The sequence below is a fragment of the Lactuca serriola genome, chromosome 4 (genome assembly GCF_051521515.1).
Source record: "Lactuca serriola cultivar US96UC23 chromosome 4, Lser_US96UC23_V15, whole genome shotgun sequence".
Lineage (NCBI taxonomy): Eukaryota > Viridiplantae > Streptophyta > Magnoliopsida > Asterales > Asteraceae > Lactuca > Lactuca serriola.
Window position 1 is genome coordinate 120,929,661 of NC_136411.1, and position 14,329 is coordinate 120,943,989.

Below are 14,329 nucleotides of genomic sequence, written 5' to 3' on the forward strand. Positions count from 1 at the left end.
TTATGCACTCACCAGGTTTCCCCAACCTGGACCACTCAGTTTATTTGTATCACAAGTATCGATGCAAAGATACATTACACTGAGAGATTAAATGATATGTAGATCAATAGTGTAAATTAATGTAAGGTCTATCAATCTCGAATGTGTCTTTGGAAATGTTTAATATCAATATTATCTCATATTAAAATAATATTTTTGGGACCAATTCCGCATACAAAAGAAATACTCTCTTTTAAAAGAAGCATAAATAAAATTTTTAAAATGACCGTAAATTTGGGGATGTCACAGTTGAGCGAACTAGAAAGTTGAAGGATTTCTACACTTAAATATAGAATGCTAAGCGATGATTTTGAGATAAGTGTCAGCTACACTTAGGAAGTATGCATGAATAGACACGAGCACTAGCTTGTTAAGGAAGATGCCTAAATTACTTTTATGTGCTAAATGATTTATGTTATAGATATAGGATGCCTTATATGCTTGATGATACTATTATTTGATTGGGTCTATGGTCTCTTACCGAACGGATCTGGAAATTCTATGTGTTCGGATTTATAAAAGTTTAATTACGGTATTAGAACTGGCATGTAACATTACGAAGTGATAAGGAGATTTATACGTCTATCGTAAATAAAGCTTTCCCTATATTAATCCTCGTCATTGTACACTGAACGTCTACTTTAGTGTATAGATCGGCATGGTGAGAACTCGAAGCGAATTAGGAAACGCTAATGGAAACTAGCAGCCAGAGCCACGAGTAATTTAGCATGCACCATAGGTAGTAGTTGCACCGGATCCAATCACGATGGCAGGAGTACAAGCAATGATGCATATGATTTTGGATCATTAGATGGAAGAGAGAAAGAGTCCACTTCAACATAATAGGGATGAACCTACTATACCTATTGTGCAACTTGATCTGGATGAAGAACAGTCTGAGGAAGGAAACTATAGCCAGACTATCGGTCAACCTGCACCACATGTGGTTAAAAGGAACCAACCAAATGAAAGAAATGATGGATGTGGATAAAATTACAAGGATTTCATGGCATCTAAGCCACCAATTCTTTCTGGAAGCCATGGTATTTTAAAGTTGCGACTGTAGCAACAAGCAGAAGACCGTTCTTGCAGTTAGAAAGTTAAAGACAAGAGTATTAAGCTGGTGGGAGTTACTAGATGGTACCATGCCCAAGGGAGAAGCTAGAAACATGGTTTTGGTAAAAAAAAGACTAAGTAGAATTCAACCAAATTATATGAGAGGTTGTGATTTTCATGGTAAATCGAGTATGAAATGATGATCAAAGTTACACAAGTGAGTTACATAGAAACCCCTTGATCCTAGATAGGATCTCTGGCATAAAACCTTGGGAAGTGATAATAATCACCTACCTTGATGCTTTTATTAATATAAAATGTCGATTTACAGAGATTATTGTAACATAAAGTGACCCTCTAAACTAATCCGCAATCATTTTGTCTACCGCAATCAACCTTGTCACCGCAATGGAGATTTCCCTACCGTAGTTGAAGTTTTGTTTTGGACTGCAACCTTTCTACCGCAGTGAAGATTTTTGTTACATCAACTGAGTTGTCATATTAGCATTGCATTTTCCATTGAATCCCGCGTGGTCACTTAGAAGTCAGTAGTTTATTATATTTTACTCAATATGTAACTTAATGGAACTCTATAAATAGAGTCTCCATCTTCATGTTTCAATACACATCTATGTATCTCTTCTCCTTATCATATATCTGATTAATCTTTCTAAACTTTCACTCTGAAATATTTAGATCATTTCCTTATATCCCTATCTTCGAATATCCTCTTCACTTTAAACTGATCATGCATACTAACTTGTGTTTGATTGCAAACCTCGTTATGAATCAGTTTGGTGTATACTTGATATAACTTGTTTTCATCTACGTTTCCTTTACTTTTCAATATTTATAATTCTGCAACTAACTATCTAACAAACCTAACTTATTATTGTTGAGATTTTATGATCCTTTGAGATTAACTTATTCAGCAACTATAATCTTGTACTGATGTTTGTTTAAGTGTTTCTCCCTTTCTCTCAACAAGTGGTGTCAGGGCCAAAGTGGTTACCTTTTAAACAAAACTCTAATTTTAAAAGCCTACTATACCACTAAAGCTCTTTCTTTCAAAAAAAAAACAAAACAAAAACAAAAAACAAAAAAAAACAAAGGAAATATGGCACAAGCTTTATCATTGAACGTTTCCAACAATGTTGGAGGCTCGAATAGAGAACCAATACTCGTTGCAAATGAATACCACCATTGGTCACAAAGACTGGAGAAGTATCTTAAGAGGCTTGGAAGAGATGTGTGGAGAACCATGGAAGAAGGACCACATGTCCCTATTCTTACTCCTGTTCAAGCAGATGGTGCACAAGCATGACTGGGTGGAGGTCAAGATGAAATGAATCGACTAACAAAAGATGATCTTGACCAAATGGAAAATGATGCTATAGCCTTCTATGAAATCTCTTACAGTGTAGCTCCAGAAAACTTTGACATCATCATCAACGGCAAATCTGCTAAGGAGATTTGGGATGTGCTCAAAAATCTTTATCAAGGGTTTGAACAAGCTCAGGATAAGAAACTCACCACTAATCTCAGTGAGTTTAATGACTTCAAAGCTCTTCTCGGTGAAAGTCATGATGACTCGTTCAAACGGTTCAATCTCATCATCACGAAGCTATCAAACGTTGGTACAGTTCGAAGCAACCATGAAACAAATCTACAGTATCTCAATGGTTTAGGAAGACATTGGTCCACTACAAAGATGATTGTGCAAGGAGAGAAAAAATTCACACTTCCTCCTTATTCAAATTATACGGAGAACTTCAGGCACAAGAACCAACGGTGCTCAAAGATTATGCTGATCTTGGTGGTCTACTTGCTCTAATAGCTCAAAGCCTACAAGTAAAAACCAATCAATACTCATACTCTACTGAACCATCTTACCCACTATCATATCACAACACAACGCAGGCATATGAAGCTGATGTTGAAATGGATGACAACGAAGAATTCCAAAATGCCATAGCTTTGGTTAGCCAACAATTCAACAGGCTACCACCACCATTATTTTGTAAGAATCAGCAGTTCACAAAACCACCTTTCAACCGTAACTTCAATCCGCAGTATAACCACTCACGATATCCTAAAAACCCACACCATCCACCGCAAGCACAGAATACACATCATTCTAACGAGAGACCGCAGTCAAACAAAACATTAGACTCTGGTACTTCAACTAAAGAAAAAAAATGAAGTCATCATCTGCCACAAATGCCATAAACAGAATCACTTTGCCAAATATTGCAAAGCAAATGTGGTTAAGGATAAGGCATTCTATCTTAGAATGGCCCAAGAAATGGAAGAAAAAAAAGGAAAGAGCATATGTTGCTCATGTGAAAAGAGATCATCAAGTGTGGTCATCCGGAGATAAGGATGAAGATCTCAACAACAACAATGGAAAAGGAAAGATATACATGGTTGCAGCTGCTGAAGGGGATGGATCGACGAAACTGGAAAGAAACTACTGCTACATGGCCAAAGATGGCACTCTCAGCATCGTCGAGCAGGTAAAAATCATGATCCATTCTAATAATTTCAGCATGCATGATTGTGAACCATACTTAGAAATACTTAATGACATGTGTGCTACCATCCTTTCAGACTACAACAAGGCTCTAGATGAAAATAATATAGCGTCCCAAGAGCTATATCATGAGAGAGGAAGACTTGAGGATAAGAGACTTAAGGTTTCCATGTTGGAAAAAGATTTGTTGTTAAAAAAGGATGCTAGGATGTTGAATTAAACTCAGGTAGATATTGCTTTAAATCAAAGGGATTTATCCCATAAAGAAATTGTATGTCTGAATCAATTAATAGAAAAGCTTTTTAATGAATCCGAAGCAATTGAAAACTTAGTAAACAATGGAACTGTGGACAACACCTATAATTGGTGATGGTCCAATGGTTACTTAACCAATGAGGACTCAACTCCCTGATTCAATGTTGATCGACCATATGTCCCACCGGATCGTGAGTTTCATTATCCAGTTAATGATGAAACATTTCCTGAATACATAAGATGCCACTTTGGTCGACTTCATGAATTGAGTAACAATTATGTCATCGAGGAAATTCTTCTGGAATCCTCGAATTATCCAAGTCTTCAAATACCGAACATTGACACAAATTGTCTTAATTCTCAGTCTTCTTCCGATGTTAATGAAGAAATTGTTGTGGAAGGACCAGAAATAGTTTTAAATTTTTTTTCCTTTGTCTTCCAAAAAATGTCCCAATAGTGAACCATATTTGACATACTCTGCGGTTTTCCCCTCATCTGCACCGCAAACCGCAATCAAAAGCACAGTGACTATTTAGCCCATCCTTTACGAATTACCAATTGAAAAAATTGAATATGGTCAATGTTCACAAAGTCCTAAACTCTCTAGTTCAGATGAATCAAGTCCACGTTTTTTAAAATGGTCAACGGTTTTCAAGAAACCGCAGTTAAACATTTCTGACTATGGTTCTCCAAAAACTCAAGCAAAACAAGCTTTCAAAGACGAACTCAGGTCCCGAGGCAAAAAGCGGGATACTTAATGTAAAAACTATTTCAAAAATGTCAAGGTTTCAAAACAAAAGAACTTATAAAAATCCATTACTGCCAAAACTCTTTCAAAAATCACAGCAGTCAAAGGATCTAACAAAAAGAATTGTGCGGCAACAAAAGTTTTTTCAAGCACTCCTACAAAATCCCAAAAGAAAGTCACGTCTTATCAAAGATATTCTTTTCAAACATATTCCTTAAACGATCCAAATTGGAAAGGTATTTTACCAACTCCTGGACCTTCAAAATCATTTCAATTAGTTGTCATGTCAAAACCTAGGAATAATTCACGTGCAAAACCTTTTTCAAATTCCAAAGGCACTACAACCAAACACCACTAATGGACCGGACACAAGCCTCGAACTACATCCTCCGAACTGTTGACCAAATATGGTTTTTGGGTAAACGAGAAAAAACTCTCTTTTGGATTTTATCCACTTAAAAAGTTGTGTCCCATCCAACCTCGTAACATTACAAAAGTTACCAAACACCCAGGACTAGGTCTACAAACTAACACAGAAAATGTTCCTACAACTCACGTGCATGCATCTAGTAAGAAAGTCTCTCATGTGACTCCGAGCTCCAAAAGTGTTTGGGTGCCCAAACTAATTGTTTAATTTCTCAGGCAATATTCAAGGAGGAACAAGAAGAGGAGTGGTTAATTGATAGTGCGTGCTCCTTGCACGTGACTGAAAGGTTAGAATACATTCGAGACTTTAGGCCTATCTATAACAGTAGAAATGTCACGTTCGGGAACAACGCCAATGGAATCATTAGAGGATACAGTGTATTAACTACTAGAAATTTCTCAATTCAAAAGGTTTCTTATGTAGAAGGTCTCAAACACAGATTAATCAGTGTGGGCCAACTATGTAAAGCAGGTCATCGGGTTGAATTTGATAATGAATATTTCTACATAATGACGAGTGATAGAAGCACCTGCTTGATTAAATCCAATTCCTAAGGGACAATGTACCCCTCGGATGTCTCACTGATCATTGGTAAACCGCAGTTATTTTTTCTATCCAAAGAAATATCCGAAGTTAGCTGGTTATGGCACCGCAAGCTAACTCATCTGAACTTCCGGTATATCAACAACCTGGTCACCGAAGAACTGGTTCGTGATCTCCCCATTCTATAGTACAACAATGATACACTTTGCCTAGCTTGTCAGCATGGAAAGCAAACAAAGGGAAGCCATCCAATTGTTATTGATTCTTCAATTCTTGAGCCACTATAGCTACTTCACATTGACCTCTACGGTCCATCTACCGTATCCAGTCTTCATCACAAAAAGTATATATTGGTTATAGTTGATGACATCACACGTTTCACTTGGGTCTTCTTCCTAAGAATTAAATCAGACATACCGCAGGTCATGATCAACTTCATAAAGGAAATCGAGCTTTAAATCAAGTTACCAGTTAGAAGAATAAGAGGTGACTATGGAACTAAATTTACTAATCATCTCTTGAATATTTTCTTGGTTTCTAATGGCATCAGTCACAACTTTTCAGCTCCCTACACACTGCAAAAAAACGGAGTAGTAGAGCGAAGAAACCGTACATTGGTTGAAGCGGCTAGATCAATGTAAAACCTTGCCAACCGTCCTCTATATTTTTGGGCGGAAGCGGTAGCAACTACATGCTTTGTTTAAAACCAAAGCATCATTTGCAAGCGTCTTAATAAAACTCCATATGAGGATCTCACCAACTGCAAACCAAATGTCAGATTCTTCCATATTTTTGGATGCAGATGTTTGGTGATCAACAACAAGGATCACCTTAATAAATTTTCACCGAAATCAGATGAAGGCATTTTCCTTGGCTACTTAACCAATAAAGTGGCCTACCAGGTTCTCATTAGACGCGTAAGACTGATAGTATAAAGCTTCGATGTCAAATTTAATGACTACTATGTCCACAACACTGCTCCGTCAAGTGAAGCTAAAGAAATCCTAGAAAGTGATATCCCAGTCTCTTTGGGTCCCCTAAATATAGTTGAAATCAACTATCATGATCTCTTTGACCCAGCAGAGACAACTCATATCTCTGACATTCTTGTGTCTCTGGTAGCTCAACAACAACACGCTGAAGTATCGGGTCCAACCTTATCTGAAGATGTGTCACTCAATACTTCCAACTCGTTGGTTGAGGGGGAAATTTCAACTCATGATCCAGTGACAACCATCGAGGTTCCAGTACTAGAAGATATTGCTCCAGTATCCATTCATAGAGTCAATAATCAATCAAATGTTTCCTTAGACTCTGAAGATGAAGAAGTAGAGAACATTGACACAAGAATAGATCCAAGGGTTATTACTCACTCATCAATCTAGGGTGAACCATCTCTGATTCAAGGGGAACTCCCATCCTCAGCTCAGGGGGAACTTCCTTCAAATGTTGCTCACAATCCTACATTCCAAGATAATTCTGCAGGCTGCTCCCAAGTCGATAGGGAACTACCTTCTCCTACCCCCAGAGTCATCTGACGTTGAAGACATTCCCTCCACCACAGTGGTTGATCATCAACAACCTCATCTTCACAACTTAACGAAGAATCACCCACCCGTTCAAATCATTGGAAACCCATCCGCATGTATACAAACTCGATCCTCTAGTGATTTAACGGACCACTGCCACTATGCAGCTTTCATGTCCTCAGTCGAGCCTCAAACCATAAAAGAAGCACTCATGGAGCCCGACTAGATTACCGCAATGCAAGAGGAGTTAGCAGAGGTCACACAATCGTTGGCACTAGATGGGTATACAAAAACAAGCTTGATGAGTCTGGTGTGGTAGTAAGAAACAAAGCAAGGCTAGTGACTAAGGGGTACAATTAACTTGAAGGTGTTGACTATGATGAAACTTGTGCCCCCATAGCTAGAATGGAAGCAATACACATTTTCCTAGCGTATGTGGTACACAAAAATATCAAAGTATATCAAATGGATGTCAAAAGTGTCTTTCTGAAAGGAGAACTAAAGGAAGAAGATTAGTTGCAACAATTTCCAGGTTCCAAGAGTCAAGAATTTCCAAATCACTGCTACAAGCTAGAAAAAGAAGTATACTGTCTTAAATAAGCTCCAAGGGCATGGCATGAGACTCTTTCTAAGTTTCTTGTCATATATGGATAAAAAAGAGGTGTGATTGATCCCACTTCGTTTAGAAGAGCAAATGGTAATCACTTAATGCTTGTCCAAATATATGTGGATGGTATCATATTTGGATCCACAGATCAGGTATGGTGAATACATTTGCAAAGCTCATGACATGTAAATTCCAGATGAGCATGAACAGAGATATTAATTTCCTTCTAGGACTTTAACTCAAACAAGTCCCTCAAGGGATATTCATTCATCAAGAGAAATATACCTATGAGCTGCTAAAGAAATTCTCAATGGACAATTATTCCTCAGCCAAGGTCCCAATGGCCTTCAGATACAAGATTTCAACTGATCCTACCGGAGAATCAATTGACCACAAAACTTATCGTGGAATGATTGTGTCATTGATGTACCTCACCATAAGCAGACCGGATATTGTCTTTGCATAAGGCTTTTGTGCTAGGTACCAAGCAGATTCCAAAGTATCTCACTTGACCGAAGTCAAGAAAATTCTTAGATATTTAAAGGGAAGTGAAGTGTTAGGCCTCTGGTACCCCGCAGGAAATGACTTCAGCCTTCAATCTTTCACGGATGTGGATCATGCTGGATGTAGATTAGATCGAAAAAGTACTTCATGTGGATGCTAATTCCTTAGAGGAAGACTAGTCAGCTGGTCTTCCAGGAAGCAAAATTGTGTTTCGTTGTCTATCGCAGAAGTTGAGTATGTGGCCGCAGCCAATTGTTGTTCCCAAGTTCTATAGGTGAAGACTCAACTCATGGATTATGGATACATAATGTCGTTGGTACCAATTTACTGTGATTCAGAGAGTGCTATAGCGATTTCTCATAATCCTATTCACCATTCGAAGACGAAGCGCATTGAACTACGTTACCACTTCATCAACGATCACAACCTAAAAGGTAACATCGAACTAATATTTGTTCCCACTCATGAGGAAATAGCAGATGTTTTTACCAAGGCACTTGATGCTACAAAACTAAATACCTTTCTAGAAATGCTAGGAATGATGAATTCGGACCCGCAATTCTTTTTGAATTGATTACGACTGCATACCACATTTGGTCTCCAAGTGTGGAAGAATTGCTTCTTTTTCTTTTCAAAGTAAAACTCTTAAAACATTTTCCCCAATATAGTTCTAGAATTATATATTCATTATATATCTTTTAAGTATAATCACTATATCGCAATCATATATGATCTCTATATAGTCCATAGGTCCTTTATTTCTTTTATTTCTAACTTCTTATCAAGTGTTCCTTCAGTTACGCTACCTCAGTCAAACTGCAGTTTACCGTAGACACCTGAATCCATCTCGCAGTTTCAACAAATGACACCGCAATCATCCAAACTCAACCGCTGATTGCAATAAATGATTCCTCAATACTTTAAAAAAATGAGACTTTGTGGGCTACTTAATGCTTTTCATTGAATACAAACATTCTCTTCAACCTTTCATTTTGTCGCATACAACGTTTCAGTCTCTTTCCTTAGTCAGGCCTATTTTAGGCTAATAAACAAATAAATCATTTTTCCATAAAACGCGATCTTTTAAGAAATATTTTTCCCAACTGTTCATGTCTCACAGCCAGTTAGGGTTTAATCCGTTTCAACTTCTGCTTTTCCACAACGGATAAAATCCCCCACCACACGATTTACCGGCGTGTGATCATGGACCTGACACGCATTAAATGATCCGTCTTTCAAGGAAATTACTTCATTCTTCTTTTCTTTATTCGTGGCTGATAATTGTAAAACCCCAAAGGTTTTTATCTTTAACAACTATGAATAAATTAACTACAATAAAATTTCAAATCCAGAGGTATAAAAACCCCCCCAATTTCTCCCAAGATCGCTTTACGCTTTCTGAATCCCTAAAGACGATCTTCATCTTCCTCACCCTCTTACTCAAACTCTTCCGTGCAAGTTCTAAATTTGTCTTACTGCAAACATGGTGAAATCGGGTATCTCCAAGAAACAGTTAAAGCTTCTGGGTCTGCTCATCCCACTGGCTCAGAAACTACCACCAAAGATCACACTCCTTCCATAGCATCAAGCAAATTCAGAGCGATTTTTGAAGATCATCCATCGTACAATGAGGCGCTCCGACTGATGATCAAGTTTATCCCAAATCATCCTCTCTATGGTACTTTCAACTCATTCACTGAAGTTGTTCCTCTACCAACTCTGTTCAAATGCGCCTTCTCTGCATTCTGTCCAAGCCACAATATTCAAGAAGTGTATCTCAATGTGGTTGATGACTCACTGGCTGTTCTAACCAAAGCCAAGTTTCTAGAAGCAATCAATCTTAAAGTCCTTCCCTCGATGAAGTTCTACTCTCCCAGCCTTAATGATGTTATTTCAAACCTATATCAGATGGGTTATCATAAGAAGTTGAAGGGAATTGGAGAATTCAAGAAGAATCAGCTCCCAGCGGTGTGGTAGTTCGTCTGCCACTTTGTGATTAGAAGTCTTTCCGCAAGACCGGCAGTACTGACAATATGGGGATCAAACTGCTATTGATTATGGAGTTTCTTTACTGGTAACGCGGTTAACTACGGACAAATCCTATGAGATGATTTCTTGCGGTATATTCCAAAGGAAACTCCTCAAGAAGATGCAACCGAGCTCACTTTTTCCCGATTATGGTCTCTATGCAACTCAGATCTACACAAGGATGCCAAGTTCGATATGGGTGATGACTCGACACTACTTGTCACTAGCGATTTGAAAAGGCACACTCCTTCATAAGATAAAACAACTTTTGGACCACTTAGGAGATTTCCTAGATATATTTTGGAGTCCCTTGGACTCATAACTATTGAGGTAGCTGACCACATCATGGCTACGAGTGGTATTGAACCATACCACTCTTCCCCGCCTAGACCAAGTCTGACTACCACAGCCCCTACTGCAACCCAAGTTCCACCCAATACTGAAGTCCCTCCTACTACAACTCAAGTTCCTCCTATCGCAGATCATATTGCTCAACACAAATTCAAAAGGGTTAAGCAAACTCTGACATCAAAGAAAGCTCCCCGCAACACTATCAAAAAGAGTGGCGTTTCGTCTAGAAAACGTAATACCGTAGGATCCTCTACTTCGCTTCATCACTCAACATCTACCTCTTAGGATTCTCCAGTAAACACTGATGAAACTCATCATGAGTCCTCAGTTTCAAGTGATGTGTTCAAACGTAAGAAACTGAAATTGACCCCAAGTTAAAGCCAAATGCGCACTATGACTCATACCACAATATCTCAAAACACTCTGGTAGTCCTTGGAGCTACCGCAGGCTCACCCATTCATTCCCCATCTCACCATTCAAATACAATAAGTGTATCTGTTTCATCTAAACATGGAGACACACCACTAGTCGAATCCCAAGTGGATCCCATATGTTCGAGTCGCCCTAAGGTCTCCAGGGCATCACACTTACACTTTTTTTAGCATGAGGAGTTGAACTCCATTTTTCTTTGAGTCACACAAACACTTCAAACACCAGTCGCACAACAAGGCAATTCTTCCGCCTTAGCCAGAACTGAGTCGAGGCCAAAATTGACGTCAGTTCAAGGAGACCGAGGAAGCTCAGAAACCCTATTCCACCAGCATTTCATACAAGTGGTCTATGCGTTGGGAGCATAATTATGCAAGGAACCACGAACCCGAGGGATACCTCGATGCGATTTAAAGGAATTGACGATGTTTGTTCTAAAGATTCTTGGTCTCAGTATCGTCCAAACACTGAGTCTGGAATTAGGATATTTGAAGCTTTTCAGAGAGCAGTCCAAGCAAGAAGAGCCCAACAGAAACAACAACAGGAATAGAAAGATGAAGCTCTTCAAATGGTAGCCAAGTACTGGGCAGATACTTTTAACAATGCCAAGACTGTTCATGATATCTTGTAAATTCAAGATTGGGTATCTCAGATGGAAGCTACTATGAAACAAGCTCAAAACCTTCAAGGTGGTGTTGGACCATCAAAACCTCCCCCAACTGCTAAAAATCATGATTCTAATGATGATGGAACCGCAATTGAGATCAACTCAGGTCCAATGCTTGGACTTGATGACATTGATCTCGATGACGTTCAGTAGCCCCCCAACTTGGATGAATTTTTAATGGTTTTTGATGATGAAGAATCCATTGGATCCCAACACTTTACTTCAAAACCCAAGGAAAAGAAGAAGAAGAAGAAGAAGAAGAAGAAGAAGAAGAAGAAGAAGAAGCTGGCTGTTACAAGAAAAGAATTCCTTTCTCTACAATCAAAAGTCGACCAAATCATGGCCATAGTCACAACCAGCCAACTGCAGAACACAGAGACCCCTACCCTGCAGTCTCTAGCTAAGAGAGTGGAAAGATTGGCAACCAGAGAAAGATTAGCCTCAGAACTCATCCTTCTAAAAATTGAAATGGATATTCGAGCCCTAGATAATAGTCGCACTGCTGATCACAATGAATTTATGGCAGCTTTTGAAAACCTCATCAAAGAGGTAACCGCATTAAAAGATGACTTTCAAGACTTCTCTTGAAAAACAGGTGACCCATTCCAAACAACTGGTAGAAGAAACCCACAGCTCATATGAATCTAACATTCTGGTTCTTTAGTCAACAATCAATGGTTTAAGGCATTCCCTCACTGCTAATTCAAATGTTGATGAGATTCTTCGAATGACCAAGGAGATTTACAAACTACTGTTCAACACTGAAATTCCCAACAATCTTCAAATCTCTTAATTAATCAAGTCTCGATTCAACGAGACTTTCTCCAAAATTGATGGCCTTAAACAATGGTTTGAGTAAAAATAGATAGATGTTTCCTCAAAAGGGGGAAGTGAGTCCCCACTACACTATCATCAGCATCTCAATCAAACTCATTCAAATCAATCCCCTCCAAGAATCCCAAGTCATGGTCCAATCCATCAAAGGATTGTAACTCCGCAACCTTCTCCAAGACAACCAACTCCGGTACCTTCTCCAAAACAAACTCCACCGCAACATGATCCGCAACAACCCTCGAATTAAACTCCCCTGCAATTCAAAAACTTGGAACCTACCATGTCATCAGATCATAAAAACGACTCCCCAGCTACTCGTCAATAAAAAAGGGATTGGAGAGCTGCTAGGTTCGCTGAGTAGATATGGAAGGAACATGGTTTCAATACAACCATAGACGAAACTGTGACAACCTGATATTTCGAGACAATAAAATGTAACACCAGTCAAATTTAGGTCAAAATTTAAATTTTCTAAATCTTATTTGGGTTAAATAAAGTAGTAGGAATCGTATCAAGGTTTTCGTACATATAAAGAACCCTAAAATTCGAGTTATAACGAAGAAGTTATGACCAACCGAAGATTCTCGGCAAAACCGACAACATTGATAGACGTAAAACATGAAGTTTCAATACAATAATTTTTAGCCTTAGGTATCAAAATGGATGTTGTAGACATTATCAAACCTTAAACGTACGTAAAAAGAACGTCGAAATCTGACTTCGTATGAGGAAGTTATGATTTTTCCAAGATCCGGATATGGCAGTAGCAGCTAAAAACTCAAAATAGAGATCGAGAGACTTTTGGCCGAATCAACCTAAATCAGAATTGAAGGTCTCAACAATATTAGCTCAATGGTAAAAAGTCTGACGAAAACGGACATTGGATAAAGAAGTTATGGATTTTTAACGGACTTTTCATATCCCGGCCTGTTAAAAATAAATAATTAAAAATAAATCAAAATTAGCCGACGAAATCTAAACGAGAGTTGTAGAGTATATTCTCACCTACACGTGCATATAAAGAACGTCAAAAACGGAGTTCGTACGCAAAAGTTACGGATTTTACAAGTTCGAGACCCAAAATCCGAGGCTGTCAGGCTTGCCATGACGTGGCACAATTGGCCGCGACCCGGCAAGTGATTGAGAGCGTCCAATCAATGGAAGAGGATAAGGTTGACTCACCACGACGTGGCACACCCTTTTCCATGACGTGGCACCCAAAATATGCCCCTATAAATACATTTTAGGGCTCCGAGTTTCATTGCTCAGTTCTCTTCTTTCTCGCACCGAAACTCTGCGTTTAAGCCCCCGAAGCCCTCCCAAATCCCCGGCTTTCACCTTCAAGTTCTGAAGCAAGGTTTTGTGTTCCCGAGATTCTTGAAATTTCTGAGATTCCCGAGAAAATCAACTTTTCCAAGTCGAAGTTCTGCTCGATTTTCGTCTCACTTCTTCAATCAATCAAGTGAGTTCATACCCCTTAATTAACCTCTTAAATGTTTTTAAATGTTTATAAATGCTTTATGGGGGGAATACAAGTTGAATCAGGTTTAGTTATTATATCAATCACATGTGATTAAGAACTACCATGTAAATGGATTTACTATCGTTCACTGTTCTACCAAACATATTTCTTCAAATGACCTTCTTAAACATTTTTACATGTTTAAAACTCTTTATCAAACTGTCTTACACACTGTAAGTTTCCTTTCAAACTCTGTTACAAATGTGTTTTCAAACAAAGGTTTTCCTTATACTTAAACTGTCTTATCAAACAAAAT